Raw genomic sequence first — 22565 nt, forward strand, 5'->3', positions numbered from 1 at the left:
CATGCACAGAGCATTTCATGCATGAGTCATTGATATCTCTAAAATAATATTTACCTCCTAAAGTTGTAAAAAGTAGCATTTTTCAAAGCATAAAAAGAGACAGATATATCACATGGAGATTTTATTGTTTGGTTCATTCTCACTGACACAGATCATGCAAAGAGGGATAATGTATTATCAGGTGATTATGGAAAAGTCCAAGTGGAAAAAAGTGTCTGGCTATATGTATGCAGACCCTACTTTCAATAGCCAGATGCTCATTTTGTAATGCAATTAGATTTGAGCAAAAATATAAGAAGCTCACACATTCTCCTTTCAGAATTTCATATTTTTATATTAGAAAATAGAACAATTTGTGCTACAATATCCCCTAGGTTTTAGGAAACCAGAGACTCACTTAACATATTATGTCTATACCTGTCCAATTTATTTTATAGCTCCCAATTGTCTTAGGGGAACACCCAGTCAAAATATAAACAGAATTGTGAAGCAATCTCATTTCTTTGTACCTTGTAGGCCTAGAATATGTCACCTTAGTTATACAGTAAGTATAGCAAACCAATATTCAAAATTAGGAAATATGTTGACTTTATAGCTGCAACACAAATTCTATGTACAGATTTCAGTGAATCAATAATTAGCACAAGTGCAATAAATGAGGAAGGCCCAGTGGAGAGCCTGAAATAAAAAAGGATACATTATAACTTATTTGAACTGACATCACAAGATAGATAAAGCAAAATCGCATCATTCAGAGTAGAAATGGACTATGAATCATATGGAAGGATTCCATTTTCAGCTTTCTCACAAACTAGCTATGTGAAAGTAAACAGGTAAGTTGACCTCTTCAGGCCTCATTTTCCTCTGATCTAATGAGATTGAGTAAGAGGCTACAAACTCTAAGACTCTGAAGCCATAACATGAATTCCAATGACAAGCTATGAGAGGCAGTTTGTGGAAAGAATTAAAAGTGCACTAAAAAAGTTCAGGAGAAGAATCTGGTGGACATTAAGGAAAGCGATGACCATAGCTCCAGGACAAAAGGATCCTTGATATTTTCCAAAGGTTGTCTTTGAAGCAGAGTAGAGAAATCAGGCTAACTAATAGTATCAGAGTTGGAAATGAGGAAGGAGCAAGGCATTCCGGGAAACAAGAGTGAAAAAAGTTAGAAGAGCAAGATACATATTTAGTGGTTAATAAACAGAACATTTTAAGAGAAAGAACTTTATCAGGGAAAGCAGGGGGGATAAAGATGGATACATAGACTGGAGAAAATAGTATGTGGGAGGCCTTCAATGTCATGGTAAATCAGCATTTTTAGAAATATCATTCACACTTTCTTGTTTCCAATTCATAGCTGAAAAAGTAATGTACCTTTTACTTTATTTTTTAAGGGCAAGATATTTCTTAAAAATACTGTGTGCCTCTAAATGTTGTTTAAAATAATAAGACTCCTCATTATAACAGGACAGTATGTGAGAAAAATATTGGTTTTATTCTGACCATATCCACAATTAATCTGGATGCAGGGATTATTAGTATTATTCCTTAAATGACACTCAGGAAAAAGAGTCCAATAATTAAAACTTGTATCTCCTAGTAACCATATTTAACAGTACCCATTTTTTTTCTAAACAAAATCTGTGTAAGTTTCCTTTTTCAAGAAATGCCTTTAAAATGTCAGTGGCTTTATTAAAGTCAGAGACTATGATATGATAAATTTCATAGATCATAAATTAATTTTCCCTCATTGACTCTTATGTTCAATTTATGTAGATAACAAGTACACTAGAAATAGATGGCTATTTTTCAGTTTTCCAATGTTGAAAACCTCAGTTTGGAATCTGGGAAAAAATGAACAAAAACTTTCATATTTTCACCTCCTGCTACTTATAAAAAAATCAGAAAAATTTAACATTAACTGATAATTTAGATAATGTGTGAGGCAGGCTAGGATTCTGCTCAGTCTGCTATGAATTTTTAGGCCTGCAGTGATAACAATATTTTGTCATAAAAAGAAGCAGAAGAGATTAGGAAACACAGAGACAGCTGATAAAATGGATCACATGGATACAGCTTACATGTAATATTAACTTTTCTGTTCAAATTGCACCCTATGCTTTTTGATTAGAGCTTTTAATACTAGTGATATAATGGGAAAGAGTGCTGAAATTAAAGATACACACACATGCATAAAACAAATAACTAGTATAATAATTATAAAATGATATTTTATACCCCTTATCATTAAAATATATATGTATTTTGGTATGGTAATGGCAATTTTGTATAAATATGGACTCAAAATAACTAAATTATTTATTTATGTATTTATTTTGAGACAGAGTCTCACTCTGTCACCCAGGCTGGAGGGCAGTGGCATGATCTCAGCTCACTGCAACCTCTGCTGCCCAGGTTCAAGCGATTCTCCTGCCTCAGTCTCCCAAGTAGCTGAGATTACAGGTACCCGCCACCACGCCCGGCTAATTTTTTGTATTTTAAGTAGATACGGGGTTTCCTCATGTTGGTCAGGCTGGTCTGGAACTCCTGACCTCTAGAGATCCACCCGCCTCAGCCTCCTAAAGTGGTGGGATTACAGGTGTGAGCCACTGCGCCCAGCCTTGAAATAATTAAATACTTTAAAAAAGTATTTCTTCAAGCTCTACTTGGGTCCCTAAAAAAAAAAAAATGACAATTTTGTCGTAACTTTGAGGTCTTATGACTAGAACTCATCTTATGGGGACAGGACACTACAAAGACAGTAAAAATGGATGAGAGTGTAGAGAAAGGATCTCAGCTGGCATATGGACATTCCATTACTTGATTATCAAAACGGACATAAGAAATTGGATGATGTTGGTCGGGCATGGTGGCTCACACCTGTAATCCCAGCACATTGGGAGGCAGAGGTGGGTGGATCACGAGGTCAGGAGTTCGAGACCAGCCTGGCCAAAGTGGTGAAACCCTATCTCTACTAAAAAAAAAACAAAAAACAAAAATTAGCTGGGCATGGTTGCACATGCCTGTAATCCCAGCTACTCAGGAGGCTTAGGCAGGAGAATCACTTGAACCCAGGAGGTGGAGGTTGCGGTGAGCCGAGATCACACTATTGCCCTCCAGCCTGGTGACAGAGTGAGACTCTGTCAAAAATAAATAAATAAATAAATAAATAAATAAATAGGACAAAGTCTGTACTAGGGAGGTTTAATATGACAGATGAGACAGAGGAGTGAAAATTTGGATTGTGGAGGAATATGGAAAATTAGCCAACTACCTGCCTATTCACTTTGTACTCTAAGTAAGCTAAGGGGTTTTGGTGGAACTGCAGGTGACATTTCAGGAGAAGGCTTAGCATGATATGAAGATTTCAGCCCTCACACTCACCCTCTTTACCCCACTAAAATGAAATTTGGGTAGAATTTCCACCTCCAGAGTAGACAGTGAAATACAACAAGGAAACTAGGCTAAAGTTCAGTTTTATACAACACTTCAATTCAGCAAGGGTATAGTAGAGTTACAGTGAGATTCTATGGACGTGTAAGGGCAGGAACCTTAATCCTGGCATTCTGAACACTGGGAAATTTACAAGCCCTACTCAAGGACAACTGACAAGCTCACACATTTTTCAGCCTGTTACCTGAAATGGCACAGGAAATTGGTATGGTTTAGTGTATCTTTGAAAGACAATAATGAACCCATCTTTAAAGGGCTGAGCTAAAATGCCTGTTCCACATTCAAATTTTAGGAAGTAAAACAGGTTTATTCCACCAATTTTGAATTGAATGTAATTTCACAGATATTCAGTTATTTTTATTTCTTTTCTGGGCTCACCCATACACCACACAAATACACAATAATGTTTATGATTTCTGTTGGTATTCACTCTCCTTTGATGACCTCCTAACTTCACCTCCTGTTTGCTTCCCTGCAGAGGGCAGGAGCATGATAACAAAGAAATAAAACAGACTTCAGTGTTAGATAGATTTTGGGTTTGACTTTCAGCTTGGTATTCACAAGATGTGAAACATTATAGAAAGTTAAGAACTAGGCAGTGTTTATTGAGAACTGCTGCCTTGCATTGTCCCAGGTAGTTTATAGAAACTAAATTTACCCTAACAACATTAAAAGGTAGGTGCTATTGTTTCTGAAAAAAACTTGGTCACAGGAAAACATTAAGTAATTTGAACAAAGTTAAGCAGCTAGAAAATGGCAGAGTCAAAATAAAACCCAGGCCTTTTAAATCTACAGCACCCTTTTTATCACTGACCTTTATTCATTAAGCAATCTGTGTCTCAGATTCTTATATACACAATGAAGACAATGATGATTACCTCCTCAAATATTATATGGAATAAATAATATAATGTGCATAAAAATTACTGGCATGTGTATATGTGCCACATTTTCTTAATCCAGTCTATCATTGTTGGACATTTGGGTTGGTTCCAAGTCTTTGCTATTGTGAATAGTGCCGCAATAAACATAAGAAAATGTGACACATATGCACCATGGAATACTATACATCCATAAAAAAGGATGAGTTCATGTACTTTGTAGGGACATGGATGAAGCTGGAAACCATCATTCTCAGCAAACTATTGCAAGGACAAAAAACCAAACACTGCATGTTCTCACTCATAGGTGGGAATTGAACAATGAGAACACATGGACACAGGAAGGGGAACATCACACAATGGGGCCTGTTGTGGAGTTGGGGGAGGGGGGAGGGACAGCATTAGGAGATATACCTAATGTTAAAAGACCAGTTAATGGGTGCAGCACACCAACATGGCACATGTGTATATATGTAACAAACCTGCATGTTGTGCACATGTACCCTAAAACTTAACGTATAATTTAAAAAAAAGAAAAAAAAATTACTGGCATGTGAAAGACACTCAAAATATTAATTCATTCTCAATTCTATCAATCATAAAATATCTAGAAATAAATAAAAAATATATTAAGTAATCTGCTATTCAAAGGTATCCAAGAGTACCTTTAAGAGAAGTTCCTTTTTTTTGAAAAAGAAGAAGAAAGATATGCTAGGATAGTATTTATAAGTTTGTATTCTTATATATTTCATTTTCTTAGTTTGGTTAAAATTGGCATTCAAATCCTGAGGTTGCTGTTCTTTTACTATTTCCTAAGCCTTGCAACATGGAATATTATTTTAACTGTCCATAGTATTTGTATCTTGTTGCAAATATATACTTTAAAACTTTTTTATGTGCCCTAGTTTCTGCTATAAGGAAATGTTATCTGTTCTGATTTGGCAAAGACTATTGAAATAATTATATTACTTATGCTACAATTGTAAAATTGCTCATTTGGGGCCTTTCTTAAAATTTGTTATTATTATTGATTGAGGATACTCCATTGTGAATTCAAAATGCACTTGAAATCTCATTTTATGAAGATATGTAATTTTCTTACCTTTTTGCTTCTAGCTATCTGACAGCTTGTGTTGCTTCTGATAATGGCAGGTTTGGGTGCATACCTTGTATTTATTTTTCAACCTGTTACTTTAATAGCTTTGCATTTTGTTCCTAGTTGCAATGCTTTCCTATGTGCACTCTTTGTATTGAAACTGAATATTTTTGACATGGAAATTCCTTTTGTTTATTTTTGACCACATGTCTAACCTCTCTGCGTATCAGAAACTGCATCTTTTTGTTTTATCAGGTATACTCATCTCTTCAAAGTTAGACTTGATCAGGAATGGTAATTAACATAATTTTTCCACTTCTTTAGTCCAATTTTGAGTCATTCATGAAATGTCATATCTGAGATTCTTGCAAATTCAATGTTTGGGTGCAAACATGTAGGGAATGGATGAAACAATCATGAAAGATTTTCCAGTTTACGATTCAGCTTTCTATGCCATTATTTCTAATTTTACAAAGTCTCAAACATTTAGGCAAAGAATTAAGATATTGTTGTCTCCATGAAACTTTCTAAAATAACGGTATTTGCCTCATATTATTGTAAATAAAACATTTAAGACCCTCTGTTGTATCGTCATTTTGTGAAACTGCATTCTCTCTCCGGAAAGTATTTATATAGAAAGGCAGAACATTCTCTAATAGCTTCAGACCATTTGTTTAGCTCTCTCTGAAAAGTGACAGTCTCTTTTGTGCTTAGTACAAGTCCCCATCCACATTATTCCAACAGGTGCATTAGTGCTGGAAGACTGTCAGGTGGATAATGAGAATTCAGTGACTTGAGAAGGCATGTCATATTTCCGAAAATGATGGAAAGTCATTTTCCTCCCCTTTCCCAGAGTGGATGTCTTATTTTCCTGCACACTTCTGGCATCACATTAGTCACACGTTGCTTGATCTGGTCAAATTCATCAAATGAACGATTTTCATCAATTATGTGACAGTTTATATTGTCCAAACTTGTCATGAGCCCCACTGATTTTTCAGCATGTTTCCACAATGCATCCAATGCCCTTAATCCACAACCGCAACTCAGCGAGAGGTGCAGGAGTCATGATGGAAACATTGATACCTAGAAAAGCTTTCTCCCACTTTGTTCCATCAGATGAACTCCTGTTCATTCTTTCAGATTTTAACACCGGGGGGTCAGCCCATTTAGGAAGCTTTACTCGATTTCTCTATCCATGTCCACCCACACTCTCAGGCTGAGGATAGCTCTTTTTTAAAAAAAAAAAATTTACCCCTTGAAAGCATTCTATTTACTCACCTATCATAGCATTTCACACAGTTTGACAACTTGTCTATTTTCCAAAGTAAATTGCAAACTCAATGAGAACTTTGGTTCTATATGTAAAAAGAAAATCATCAGATGTCTGAAGGCATGACATATTTCAAGCTATATTTTATTGCAATGAGGGCTTCTTTGAATCCATTCTGTTGGTTTCTGGGGTGCCTGCTTGCAGTGGTAAACCAGCAAGTTGTTTAATACATTAACTAAGGAAGGTGCTCATCTTTTACTTACTATTTTTATTTAGTGTTTCTCTTTATCTTTTAGGATAACTTACCTAACTTCCAACTTTTCTACTGAGTACTTCATTTCTGTCTTGAATGAGGTGTTTTGTATCCTCTGATGATTCCTTTTATTCTAAAATTATGTTCCCATTTTTTCTGTGTCATACCTTTTCTTATCTCTTTGGCTGAATGTTGAGATTGAAGGAGGAGGATTGTCAGCTGTATGAGGAATGGCATCAATGAAATAAATAGGAAGCAATCTATTAAATGTTATGATCAACAATATGAAACTGTTTAGAGATGTAGTGAAGAGTTTAGAGACAATTTGCTGATGAGATCTAAAAAAAATGTGAGAATAACAAAAGTAAAATATTAAATAAGTGGAGATTTAAGCAAATGACATACTCAGAATGTATTATGCAGCTCACTTGTAAATGCTTGCTTTAATAAATATAACACAATATTTAATACATTCTATAATTTTAAAAATTACTGAATTTTGTACCAAAATATTAATGTGTAATATTAGCATATGGGAATGATTGAGAGTATAGATATAAATATTAAAGTATTAATAGAACTAAATTATAAAAAATTAGTAAATAAAGTAAAAAAATATAATTTTTTAAAGTCAATAAATATATTTTAAGTATCATATTTGAAATAAAATTATCAATATCAGAAAATAATACTTAAAACTTTTTTTAATTATTGAGAGAGGATGTCTTCATAAATCAGAGAACTGGAAAGGAAGGAGAGGTGCTTGAAGTTTTGTCAAAAGACTTGCAGTGCTATATGAATATTAATAGAACAATTTGTATTATTTTATAGCAATTGACTTTTTTTTAATGTTCCAGGATACATGTGCAGGATGTGCACGATTGTTACATAAGTAAATATGTGCCATGATGGTTTGCTGCATCTATCAACCCATCATCTAGGTATTAAGACCGGCATGCATTAACTCTTCCCCAATGTTCTTCCCCACCCCGCCCTCCCCGACAGGCCCCAGTGTGTGTTGTTCCTCTCCCTGTGTCCAGGTGTTCTCATCCTTCAGCTCCTACTTCTAAGTGAAAGCATGTGGTGTCTGCTTTTCTGTTCCTGCATTAGTTTGCTGAGAATAATGGCTTCCAGCTTCACCCATGTCCCTGCAAGGGACATGATCTCATTCCTTTTTATGGCTGCATAGTATTCCATACTGTATATGTACCACATTTTCTTTATACAGCTTACCATTGACGGGCATTTGGGTTGATTCCATGTCTTTGCTATTGTGAATAGTGCTGCAGTGAACATATGTGTGCATGTAGCTTTGTAACAGAATGATTTATATTCCTTTGGGTATATACCCAGTAATGAGATTGCTGAAAAATTGACTTTTAATTAAAAGTAGGCATCTATTGTCTCTTTCAGACAGTATTATTGTCTAAGATTTTACATTTTAGTTCAAAATATTAATTTTATAGTAAACTAAGTTATTTTGGAGGTATACAGGTTTTTAAGGTTTATAAGTCTAATTTTTGGAATCTAATATGTGCATATAATCTATTATGTTCTAGTAAATAGAAAACTAGAAGATAAGTAAGAAATAAAACTTTTCTCCATGTCCCCTCTTATCTAGTAGGATTGCATATATGCATGTGTGTATGTTGAGTGTATTTTGTGTTAGTGGAATAGGATGAGCATTTAAATGTCTAACCAAATAAAAATTAGAAAGAAATGAACAAACTATATCATAAATACACAGCGATTAAAAAATACCTTTAGTGCCTATGAAGGCAGTTTTTTGTTTCTTCCTTTGTGCTCAATGCAACTGAAATTTTTTGATTACTTTTTTCTAATTACATGTCACATGCCTCCCTTGTTATCCTTACAACCACTAATGCCTCCTCAGGTGAGGCAGATACAAGCCATTGAAGCAGCTTCTATCCTTCAAGGAATGTATATTTACAAAGAAATTAGTAATATCATGTCATTCAATTTCCCTGTCATTTGTTTATGGCTGAGTTAAAATGTGTACTTCTTGCAGCTTAAGGAAGTGTTTTGGATTCACTGCCTTTTTTGTTGTTGTTTGTTTGTTTGAGACGGAGTCTCCCTATCTCCCAGGCTGGAGTGCAGTGGCGCGATCTCGGCTCACTGTAAGCTCCGCCTCCCGGGTTGACGCCGTTCTCCTGCCTCAGCCTGCCGAGTAGCTATAGCTGGGACTACAGGCGCCCGCCGCCACGCCCGGCTAATTTTTTGTATTTTTAGTGGACACGGGGTTTCACCGTGTTAGCCAGGATGGTCTCTATCTCCTGACCTCGTGATCCGCCCGCCTCCGCCTCCCAAAGTGCTGGGATTACAGGCGTGAGCCATGGCGCCTGGCCTGACATTTCTAATAGTGCGTGTATTAAGATGAAGAAGGAGGAGGATTGGAGAACTGAGTAAAGAGTAAAGGAAGAGGAGGACGAAGAAAGAAAAAGAAACCAAGGGACCATTTTAAATAAAAGATAAATCAAGAGAAAACTGTCTTACCAGATTGCATTCCCCAAAGTGAGGTTAGTGTTTTATTTGAAAGTCATTTGCTGTGTATTTATAAATTTATTGTGATTCTGGATGCTTGAAGTCCTTCCACAATATCTTTCTTGTCTTCTTTTGGCCACTTCTCATTCCCCTTCTAACTCCCCTCCCTTGCTCTCTCATTCTCCTCCTCTGCATGTCCTCCTTACCATTATTTTTCCCGCTTTCTCTTTGTTTTTCTATCCCCTCCTCTCTTCCTTCCTTTGGAACCCCATGAACATTTCCACCAGTCAATGATGCTTCCAGACATTATAACAGCAAGAGCACCAGGAATTATTCAGTTTATGTTGAGGCAGCCTGCTAAATTGCAACTCTGTGAGAGAGCTTCTTCCCAGAGAGCTAGTGCAAGACATTATATCCAAATGCTACACACCTGCCATGCTCCTTAGACTAAATGAAGATAATCCTTCAAATGACAGCCTGTTGATAAGTATTCCCAGGTCCAAAATGCAACCCGGATTCTAATTAACCTGATTAAACCTGTTTTGCATGACTCATTTTTTTCTTCCTTTGATCAAGTTGTCATTATCTATTTGGAAATTCATCTTTTTTCATGTTATTTACTAGCCAGGATTTGTCACAAATAGACAGAAGCAACACAAGGCATCTACTTTTATGTTTCTATAATCTTCCTTGGTGCCATTACTCTTTTTATATGTCAAAAGCAATGACATCCTCAACAAGCTTGAGATCTAAGAGTATAATTATGACTTACCAGTGTCTAAAATCATTTGTGCAGAATGTGTGGAGATGCATGGTGTTCAGACAGCCAGGATTAAAGAGAGCACACTCTGACTAATAAACATATTTTGCATATTTTTTTCATACGTGTGAGCAAAAAAAAGTTGATCTCATGGAGGTAGATAATAGAATTATAGTTACCAGTGCCTGGGAAGGTTGGAGAGGGGATAAAGAGAGGTTAGTTAATGGGTACAAACATACATTTACAAAGAAAGTATAAGTCATAGCTTTCGATAGCAGAGTACACTGATTGTAGTTAACAATATATTGTATATTTCATAATAGTTAGAAGAAAAGATTTGAAATGTTCCCTTACAAAGAAATGATAGGTATTTGAGACAATACATATCAAAATACTCTGGTTTGATCATTACACATTGTATGCAGCTGTCAGAATAACATATGTACCCCATAAATATGTATGATTATTATGTATCAATTAAAAAATTAAAAAAATAAAAATGCAAGTTGTCAAATTGTATAATTCACTCTTGTAAAATAAATAAAAAGTGAAAATTAAAAGCCAAAACAATAATTCACTCTTAATCTTGGCCATTGTGCAGAGTATGCTCATAGAAAAGATGACCTACACAGAAGTGCAAACACAAAGCCTTGGCCATTTGTGCTGCTTTAAATATTAGTTGCGGAAACTTAGCTGCCATGTTTTTACTGATGTTCAACACGCAAGTCATTTATTATTGCCTTAAGTATTTCAACAATGAAGAGTAGAAAAACTAATACAAGGTTTAGACTTTTGCTTTCATAGTAGCTTCAACCTTGGTGATCAAAACATGCTTTTATTGTGTTTTTTTTTTTTTTTTTGCCTGTGATTTCTTTTTGACAGGGGATCAGATACACAGAACTCAGTTATCCTTCGGTAATAATGCAGTATCATAATTAAATTTTGCATATATCTTTATTTTTATGTTTAGATTTTCAAATGCTTATGTATTTAAATATATATTTATTCACATAATTATTTTAAATATTATAATGAATAGTGTTGAAATTATTATTCCTCAAACTAACCCATTATAAATAACTTGCATCTAGACATGTATATCTCCATTTTCTTACCTGCCTGCCTCCACCAAGTGGTAACATGAGTTCCTCATTTATTTATCATTCTCTTACTGGTTCATGTATTTTTACCACACACATATATTTCTTGGATCTGCTTTAAAAATATTTATGTACTCTTATGTGATTTGCTTGCTTGATGGCCTATCATATGGTCTATCTTGGAGAAAATTCCATGCACTGTTGAATAGAATGTGTATTCTGCAGTTGTTGAATGAGATGTTCTGTATATATCTGTTAAGTCCATTTGTTCAAAGGCATAGTTTAAATTCATTGTCTTTTCGACTTTCTGTCTTGATGAGCTGTCTAGTGCTGTCAGTGGAGTATTGATGTCCCCCACTATTATTGTGTTGCTGTCTATCTCATTTCTTAGGTCTATTAGTAATTGTTTTATAAATTTGGGAGCACCAGTGTTAGGTGCATATATGTTTAGGATTGTGATATTTTCCTGTTGGACAAGGCCTTTTATATATAAAGAGGAACATTAAATAAATAAATTTATTTTTTTATTTAAAGAGGGACATTATTTATATGTCCCTGTTTGTCTCTTTTAACGGCTGTTGCTTTAAAGTTTGTTTTGTCTGACATAAGAAGGCTACTCCTGCTTGCTTTTGGTGACCATTTGCATTTAGGCAGTTTACATTCAATATTAGTAGTGAGATGTGAGGTATGATTCCATTCATTGTGCTATTTGTTGCCTGTATACCTTGGTTTTTCTTTAATGCACTTTTGATTAATTGAAGTTTTAAAGTTTGTTTTTAAAACTATGCCAACATTTTCTTCTTGTGTTTAGCTTTTTTTTTCCTGCCTTGATTAAGAAATCCTATTTACAAAAACATAAAAATATATTTTTTAAAAAAATTAGCCATTCCTCATATACGGTATTGGTTTTTAATAGGGTCACAGATGCAATTCATGGGGAAAGGAAAGTCTTTTCAATGAATATCATTGACACAATGCAATATTATAAAAAATGAACCCCTATTTTCCTATCTTACATTTTAAGAGAGTTATTTTGGGATTAATTATGGACATAAACATAAAAGCTAAAGCTATGTGGCTTCTAGCAGCAAACAGTATAATAGCACTACAATTTTAGGATAAGCAAAAATTTCTTAAAGAAACCACAAAAAGCATTAACCAAAGGAAAAAATGTTAAAACAATAATGATAAAATTATCATGATTAAATATTATAATTATAATAATTAGAAAAGATGAGGACACATAAACAATGGTGACTTTAATTTTGTTAATGTAGTTTTCCAAGTAGCAAACTGAACAGCTAGGCAATTGGCAGTACTCCAACATTCAGTAAAAATATAGTAAAATTCATCAAGGGGAGTGTTGGCCAGTGCCGTGAGGACAACTTAGAGTTCTGCCCAATGAGCAGAGCAACAATGTCCATTTTCAGTTCTGCATAGCTGGTGCTGGGTTTGAACAGATGTAACAGCCTAGTGGATACCATTGCATTTCAGTTTAGATAAACCATCAGTAAAACAGGACTAGGCATTTAGGAAAATCTGGCCAGCTATGCTCTCAAATATGCCATTTTCAGTATACAAGTGCATTTCGATGGGCCCTTCCCATTTTGATAGTCAATAAGTCTGAGTTGAGTCACCCCAAAATGGGAATATCAGGCCAGAGGCACGGGCCCTCTTGGGACAGACATTCCTTCTAACAAGAGCACAGTAACTATCTAATAACTGTTTTCTGGGGATGTACCTTGTTGCCATGTCATGGAGGGGATGAGTCAAAAGCTCACGGTGGAGACAAGGCAGGATAGAAGCTGACATCCATTGCCCAAGGCTCCACATCAGTCATGAAAACATATTACTCGAAGTAGTAATTGGGGTTGGGGGGATCCAAAAGTAAAAAGCATGCTGCAGTTCATTAAGCAGTTTACAATGTAACCTGTGATTTGGTCTCCAATCAAAGGATACTAATTTGCAGTTTAGCCAATATGAGAGACCAAATATTATAGAATGTCCAAGTGAGTCACAAACTGTCTCCAAAACCTAAAAATGTAACAGAGTGCTGGGTCTCCTTTTGGTAGTGTTGTGGGAACAAGATAGAGCAATTTTCTTTGAATGCCAGAGGAACTAACAGTTTTGAAGCCATTCCACATAGTCCCAAGAAAATTTACCTGGTGAGTAGACTCCTGAAAGTTGTCAGGGTTTATTAACCACTCCTACTGATGGAGGAAATATACCACCACAGTCGGGACCTTTGAGAATGAGACTGCCAACTTGTCAACCAACAGGACATCATTTATACTGTGTAGTTGAAAATTTTGGGCATCATAACTGAAGACATTTATGCCAAATCCTGACCCAGCCACAGGTGGCAAATGGCGTGAGTTTAGATACCTCTGTGAGAATATTTCAAATGTATATTAGAGGTTTTGTCATATGAATGCAAATTGGTCTTGGTTCTTAGATGCCTTTGGGATAGAAAAGAAAGAGCTGACAACATCTAAAACAGCATACAAAATGCTACCAGTTTGTGCAACAAATTCAGTTATATATCTTCACAGTCTCAATATTTGCAACAACTAGGACTATGGGTGCAAAAACTGAATTCAATTAGTTTTGTACTGTGAAACTCCAGCTCCCTTTATCTTCACAACTGACCATATATGGTTGTATTGAGATATTGCATTTCATACTCTCTGTGATGTGGTTAAGTCCCTAAGCAAGGCTATGATTTCCCATTCTCTTCTTAAGATACTATGTTGTTTCTATTGGACCTCCTCCATGAGGACAGTGAGACAGGTTGAGGAGTGACTTATGTGTTTTATCAGCAGTTCTCTACATGCCATGGTCACTGAGTAAGCAAATCGCTCTTTTACCCATAAGCATTTGTATTAGTCTGTTTTCATGCTGCTATAAAGGACTGCCCAAGACTGGGTAATTTATAAAGAAAAGAGGTTTAATTGATTCACAGTTCTGCATGGCTGGGGAGGCCTCAGGAAAACAGGTAAAAGCCCCTTATAAAACCATCAGATCTCCTGAGACTTTTTCACTACCACGAGAACAGTATGCGGGAAACCACCCCCATGATTCAATTATCTCTACCTTGCCAAGCCCTTGACACATGGGGATTATTGCAGTTCAAGGGAGATTTGGGTGGGGACACAGCCGAACCACATCAGCATTCATAGTACAATCACGTAAAACATCCACAGAAATAGTATGTGAGAAGTGGAATCACAGATAACATAAAACTGGCCCATTTGCTAGTTGGTCACCGTATTGGCTTTATAAACCTAGCAATCTAGGGCAGTATAAGCTTGCATACTAGATTTATTGTTTTCTCAAAATGCTTTTTTTTTCTTTTCTCTCAGGGAAACAATTCTCTTTGAGTGGATCAAAGCTTCCTTATGGCACCCAGGACCCACTGCAAAAACAAAAATAAAAATAAAGCACAATAACAGAAAAACAAAAACATAACACTGAAACCTTTTAGTTTCTTGTCCAAATGCGTCTCAGGTTGGCATGATAGATTGCAAAAGAGGCTGAGTTCTTACTATTCTTTCTTATCAAGCATCATATACTTCCATCTCTTCATCTTCAAGCAACCTGACAAAAAATTAACAATTGGGGCCCAATTTATGTTCATAGCAATTGTGAAAAATGCTGTCACAATGTAGCTGTGTGTTTTTGTAAATATGGTCTAAAATGTGGTGGGGGATGTAGAAGTATCTGCCAATCTAATCAAATCTTTGTACTAATTATAATAATGAGATAAACCCAAGGATGATTACCAGATCAGTGAGGAAATCTCCTTGCCCAAAGTAGAGTTAGCACAGTCAGGGCATCATTTAGACAATTGTCTTCAGACCTCCTTTCTGGTACTCAGCTGCAAGCACCTCACTAGTGTCTCCTTGTAAGCACATTTTTAACCATATGATTTGATCAACATGTTACTGGTATTCTGGTGCACTTCTCTGAAATCATGTAAAAGAATCTAGGCCTTCATCTTTCCTTTTCTAGCATTCTGTGTGTCTGTCAACATCTATCCTTGTTACAAAACTACCAAAAACTGTGAAGCGTTTGATATTTTACCCGACTTGCAAAGTAACAATCAAGCCTGCCATAGTTTTACAGATTCCAGAAAGAAAGCAAAAGATTCCTGGGTCAGAGACAAAGGACAAGTGATTATTCACAGCAAGATCAGCAGCCATGCAGAGGCCAGCAGTTTTGCAGAACCGCTGAGCCACACTTTCCACAGGGTGGTGAAAATATGGTCAGCTGATCCTTGTACAGGCAGTGGAATACGTTAGAGGAGAAGAACCTTGAGGTTAGGGAAACTGAATTTTAAATAATGAATAGTTGGTTTGCCCTGGAAGGAAACATTTTCTTTATTATATGGACAGGAAGCAAATCTGCCCTTTGCTCCTGAGGTACACTATCTCTAATTCCCAAGGTTTTTCAATATACATTAAAGTGATAGTCCAGAACAAAAGCAGTCACTACCTCTGCTCCCAAACATCCCAAAATGTGAGAGGCCTGTGGCAAATATTCTCCCAACAAATTGATAAAACTTTTTGAGCATATCTTAAAAAGTTAAACATATACCTTTCCTGTAACCCAGTGATTCTCCTCCTAGGTATTTATCCAAAAGAAATAAAAATAGATATTTACAAAATGTTTGTACCAAAATGGTTACAGCAGCTTTATTTATTGTTAACCAAAACGACTCAACAGGAGAATGGATAAAAAAGTTTACAGTAGAACAAAGTTATACAATAGAGTACTCAGCAATAGATGAAACTTAAAAATATTCTTTGGAAGGAAAGAAGAAAGAATGAATATGTACGACTGCATTTATATGTAGTTCTGGAACAGACAAAACTAATCTCTGGTAATAAAAAGGCTGTGTTTGCTGGGTGGTTTAATCTGAGGAAAGGGATTAAGGAACTTTCTGCAGTGATGTATCTGTTAAAACTTATCTAACAATTCACTTAAGATCCATGAATTTTACTATGTGTGAATTATGCCAAATTAGTTCTTGAAATTCAAAATAATCTTTCAAAGTAATTTTTGCATGCAAAATGTTGGCTAAAATTTATTAAAAATGATATTTAGGCTTGTGTTAGACACTGTGGCAATGCTTTACAAATATCAACTAATTTAACTCTTACAATAATATTACTATTATTATCCCCTTTTAAACATGAGGAAGCTGGAGCACAAAGTGGGCAAATACTTACTCAAGATATCACAGCTAGTAGGTGGCACAACAGTGATTTGAAACCATTGATTCTAATTATTATTATTCTATGTGGATTTATAATGTCATACAGTTATGGTTAGTGTAACTGTGACACATTTGAAGGAATTGATAAACACTTATTAACATGAAATAAGTCAATATTTATTACTATGAGTTTCTTTTTGGAAAGTTTTTTTTTTTGCCTTAAGTATCTTCCCATATCATCAAGATAAATTGTTTATATCCTCCAGACCTCTCTTGTCCAATAACCAGTAACCACTAGTCTCACATGGTTAGGCTATTTAAATTTAAATTTAAAATGAATTAAATTAAAATTCAGTCATTCATTTACACTAGACATTTTCAAAAGCTTAATAGCCATATGTGGCTACTGGCATCCTACTGAACAGTACAGATATAGAACAGTTTCATAATGGCAGAGAGTGCTATTGATAGCAGTAGGTTAGAATCATCAGATTTAAAGTGTGTACTCAGGCCAACAACTTAGGCATTACCTAGGTTTCTGCTAGGTTGTGGATCCCAGAACTACTGAATGAAAATCTGTGTCTTAAAAAGATTCCCAAGTTATTAAAATGCATATTAATCAATACTTATAATTTGATATCAAAATTCATAGTGATTGAAGGTGATTCATGAATGTGATGTTAATCTGATTTTGTAATTCTACTACGGATTAGATGCTAAGTTTCTTATTTTTCTTAGTTTATAATACATTAAACAATCTGATATGTATCATGATAACTTGTACGTGTAGCAAAACTACATTTTACAGTTTTATCACAATTTTATGACATGTCCATGAAGAATTTACTATTCAAATCTGTGTTGTAGTTTTATACATGAGAGTAACTATCAGAAATTTGGTTTTATGTGACTGCTAATCCCTGACTCCTTTGAGGATTCAGAATAAAGGGATCTGGAAAAGAGCTTCATTTTATATTTGAGACAGCACAAAGAAATCAGGTGCAGAAATAACATAGGGGTTAAAATTTGATCTCAGATCTTAGAATGCAAGTTCATAATCATTTTATATGTACTCTAAGGATAGCCACCTCTATACTTTCATTTACATTGAAAGAAGCTATCATTTTTCATGCAATTAATGATACCAAAGCAACAAGCACAAATTCCAAGCATTTTTGTTTTGTTTATGATGATACTGAATTTAGTCGTTTTTGTCTGTATTAAACCATTTTATTTTCTAGTATTTTAGAAAGAAGCTTCATCTTTAAAAATCTAAAAAGTTTTTGCTGTAGCTTGTAAAAAGAATTATATAGATAGAACTGATATTTTACTGTATAGGAAAAACTTTATACCAGTTTTCCAACAAAATGGTCTTGAATTTAGTATAATATAATTCACATTTACTGAAGTATTCTATACTTATATGTTGCATGATATAAGCAATGACTGGTTGATATAAAGTCATTAAAACATAAAATATTTAATAGTTTATCAATACTTCACAAATTGTTACGTTTTGTTTGCATTGCCCTAAAATCCTTAGATCGTAATAATATACATTTAAATTACCAGAAATAATAAATATTCTACCAAATCTTTCTTCCATGTTGTACTTCAGACATTTTTCAGATGGGGTTTATTAAATTTTCACACACAAATTACCATGTATGATCAACTGTTTTTCTCATATATAATATTGCATTAATCTGGGCTAGAGCTAGTTGTTGAAGACAATTTTAATTTGAAGGTTTTTTTTGTGCAAAAGGTAGGTAGAGTGTCAGTAGGGAGCTGAGTTATTAATAATCTACTGTGTGATTGGTACCTGTCCTATGTATTAACTCACTAAATATTCTCAAAAACCATGTGAAGTTGTTGTAATTATCACCAATTTTAAGATAAGGTGTGGATATTCAAAGTAGCAAAGCTGATGAATAGAATTTTATAACAATTTTTTACTGTGAAATCATCCTCTATTTTCTGTATTTTCCTGAATTTTGTACTTTGCATTTTCAACCACCATTTTACCACGTGCCTAGAGAAGGAAAAACATCTCAGAAACTGCATCTTTCAAAAGTAGAGCCAGGGCTAATATGAACATATTCAAATCCACAGCTGCATGTAACTATAGGTTTGCTTAAAATGCTGAGACTATTTCAGATTTTCATTAAATTATCATCATCGTCTTACAGAATAGATGAAGGACTATTGCTTTTAAGGAACTGATCATTTACTAGGTATATTTCATTTGCGTTATATAAGTTTCTCTTAATATTCTTAAGTGATCTAAGTAATATGCCTTGAAAACCTATTTAATGTTAGACATTGTACTGAGTAATTTACACATTTTTTCTCAAAATTATCACACCAAGTGTATTAGTCTGTTTTCATGCTGCTGATAAAGACATGCCTGAGATTGAGTAATTTATAAAGAAAATGAGGTTTAATGGACTCACAGTTCCACGTGGCTGGGGAGGCCTCACAATCATGGCAGAAGGCTAAAGGCATGTCTTACATTGTGGCAGGCAAGAAAGAATGAGAGCCAAGCAAAAGGGGAAACCCCTTATAAAATCATCAGATCTCATGAGACCTATTCACTACTACCAGAACAGTATGGGGGAAATGGCCCCCATGATTCAACTATCTCCCAACAGGTCCCTCCCACAATATGTGGGAATTATGGGAGCTACAATTCAAAATGAGATTGGGGTGGTGACACAGCCAAACCATATCATCAAGTTATATGAAATTTATTTCATAATCTCATTCTGAAAATGTTTTGCATATGCTTCAAAGAGTTTAAGTAACCTCCTCAAGTTTATAAAACTAGTAAGTCAAAGGCCAGTATGCAGTTGTATCCCACTTTACTGTCAACAAAGAAAAGTCAGACTTTACCAAAGTCACAGAAAGCATGTGACTTCAATGTGAGTACCAGTTGTGTTTTAGTTGATTACCCAAGTGACCTTGATTTTTGCCCTACTTTTATAAACTGGAGTCTGTTTATTTCTGAATTTGCTTCCAATTAGGCTTCTCATGAATATCAGTGAAGTGGTTGACAATGGGGAGAAAACCTGAGGAATGTCATTACTGTTCTGCTAGTTTCACCATCTATTAACTTTTGTGAAGGAAAGATCCATATAAATAAGGGTATTTGACATAATTGTCATGCTAATATCCTATCCCCACTCATCCTTCTGATTGCTTAAATGATATATATTTGGATCTGATATTTTATTTACTGAGGCTGATTGCTTAGTCTATTAACAGATAAATATTGACAGATGTCTGAGGGAGATAATGAGAAAAGGCATTTCTGAAGTTTCTTGCAATTTCATCTTAACTCATAAAGCCATTTTGTTATTCAGGCTTAACTACTCTACAGAGATAGAAGGGAAAACAAGATGTCTTTTTTATCCATATAATTGCTTTCTTTATTTATATATAATTACTTTCTTTAAAAATTACTGCTAGAAGAAAAAAGGAGATTCTAAATTCTTAACAAAACCTTTGCAACATTTCCAACAATTCGAAGTGAAAATTCCTCAAATGTTTAATTCAGGACAATTTTGTAGTAACTTTGAAGGTAATTCACTTTCATTATAGAATAATTATGAAATAAATACAAATGAACAAAATAACTACAGTTCTACAACTATTACTCAAGGTCACATGTATAACCTTGAACCACAGCAGTGCCTCCCCTCTACCAGTGCTTCCCATTCTACTCATGTCATGCAGTCTCCATACTGTGACAAACAGGATATATATTTTTTTGTTTATATTTTCATCTTGAGAGATGAGTACTCTGCCTTGAGTGAGCTCAAATGCATATTATTTCATATATATTTGTATGGTCATATGTATGACCTTGAGTAATAGTTGTAGAACCATAGTTATTTTGTCTATATATGTTATTGTATTTATTTTTATCTATATATATTTTATTGTATTTACCCTTAGCTATTTTATTGTATTTACTGTTAGCATTATTTTCTAAATGTAGATTTTTTTTTCTAACAAATAAAAATGGTGATGATTCAATATATATAATTTGCATCCTCTTTCTGTTTTATGTAAATTTTACATTGAATATAAATTTTTAAATTTTAATGCTTTAACAATTTTTTTCTTAAATAGCCATAGCTCCATGTACAGATTTCATTATAATCTTGAAATAATATACATTTGTATCAGTGAAAAAAATTATCACTTACAAATGAATGTTTATTCTCAAAGCCTAGGTTCTCAGACTATCTACATGTACATTCCAAATAATGGTATACCTACATGTAGATGAGAAAAAAATACTGCTAATTTCCTCAAAGGCATTTGAGAGGCAACAGACACTGATTCTCTTGAATTTCTGAAGTTGGGTAATACTGGGTTTATTGTGTGCTGATGCTGAGGACACAGACTGAAACAACTTCATCAAGCACCTGGAATTGGTTAGTAATAGGCCGTGTAATTTTTTCCTGAATAGTGCTGCCAGCACAGTCCAAAACTGCTTACTTGCAATGTTCATTTTCACTTAAGGGCAGTCCAGAGTGGCACACCAAAGTATTTCTGATGCCAGAACTTCACCATCAGAGACAGCAATGCTCTTCCCTGGTCTGGACAAGATCCCCAAGGTGAGTTCTATGATCTGCGTGTGAAATTGGGTATGTCTACAAGCCTCTTTCAAATGAATGGGCCTCAAAGCATTGTAGATGTAATATGTTTATGGATTCAGTCCCCACTCAACAGATCAATTGAGCTCCTTCTATGGTCAAGGCAGATTGCTCATCTCTCAAGATGCAGGTATAAATAAGAAAAATATATCCTGTTTGTCACAGTATGGAGACTACATGAAATGAGTAGAATGGAAGGCACTGGTAGAGGGGAGGCACTCCTGTGGTTTAATCTATATTGCAGGTAGGAATGGTAGATTTTTTCTCTTCATCTTCCTTAGATAGAAACTCCCACTAGGATCACCTGTGTAATTTATTTTAGAAAAGTAAATTACTCTAATTTCACTAAAAGTAGCCACTGCATTAGGGTCATCTAGAGACAAAGAAGGTATTTTCCCTTATAAGCATGGTGTTAGGTCCATGACTATGCCAAATGTCATGCTCAGGGTCGTTCAAGCCCATGCTGAGGTTCGAGCAGAGCAGGTGTGTGGCAGATAGCTGAAAGAACACTCATGGGGACTGTAAGCAGGTGAAATGTGGTTTTATTCAGCAGCTGTCTCATCAGCAGCTTTCTCACACTGTCTTCCTTTATCTTGGCTATCTGCTCAGGCTCTGAGGCTCCTCTCAGCAATCGGCTCTGCAGCTTCTGCCACCCCATGCCTGCAGCTGCACTCCCTGGCCTGCAAGGCCAGCTACAGGGTCAGCAGCTTAACTCTTTCCCTCTGGGTGCAAGCCAGTTTCTGGCTACCCCCTGACCACCTCCAAGGCAATCAGCTATCCCTTACAGGAGTCAGTAGCATTATTCTCTCTTTGGGCACCAGGGGCGCCTGAGACCTGTTGAGCCCTGTGAACAGCATCAGCAGGGCAGTTATACCTTTGTAAACAATAGTGGCTCCAAGGCAAGTATGAGCTTACACAAACAGGTTATATAACAAGTGGAGGTGTGTGCCTGTACCCTAAACTTGCTGAGTCACTCTTGACTAGATGTCTGACTCAGCCTATTCCTTGACCAAAGCACATCCATGTACCTTACAGATGGTTGAGTTTGCTGGGAAAAAAAAAAATCCTTTTAAGACTGTGGGAAGAAATGCTGCCACTGCCACCTGGGATGATACCTGGAGAAAAAAAAGGTTTCTATGGTTTTGGATCTATAAAGGGGGCTTCCAGGAGATGATGATGTTGAAGTATTTACAAAAATATCTTGAAAACAGAGCCACTGAAGCAAGAAAGTATGAAAGCAATTTTCTAAAACTGTGAACAGAAAAACATCTATAATTATAGGCATTTAAACTTGGAGCCCATTGGCGAATGTAAACACATTCTTTATATCAAAAATGTTATAATGATAATGAAGAACATTTAATA

General features: G+C 35.2%; 1 long non-coding RNA gene across 1 annotated transcript in view; it reads left to right on the forward strand.

Annotated features, from left to right (window-relative positions):
- Nucleotides 1–21085, forward strand: part of LOC134740335 (uncharacterized) — a 105842-nt gene extending 84757 nt beyond the window's left edge. Inside the window, exon 4 of the long non-coding RNA XR_010127728.1 lies at nucleotides 21067–21085. This is a non-coding gene — a long non-coding RNA (uncharacterized LOC134740335). The remainder of the gene's footprint in view (nucleotides 1–21066) is intronic.
- The last annotated feature ends 1480 nt before the right edge of the window (nucleotides 21086–22565 follow it).

Source organism: Pongo pygmaeus, chromosome 9 (genome assembly GCF_028885625.2).
Source record: "Pongo pygmaeus isolate AG05252 chromosome 9, NHGRI_mPonPyg2-v2.0_pri, whole genome shotgun sequence".
NCBI lineage: Eukaryota > Metazoa > Chordata > Mammalia > Primates > Hominidae > Pongo > Pongo pygmaeus.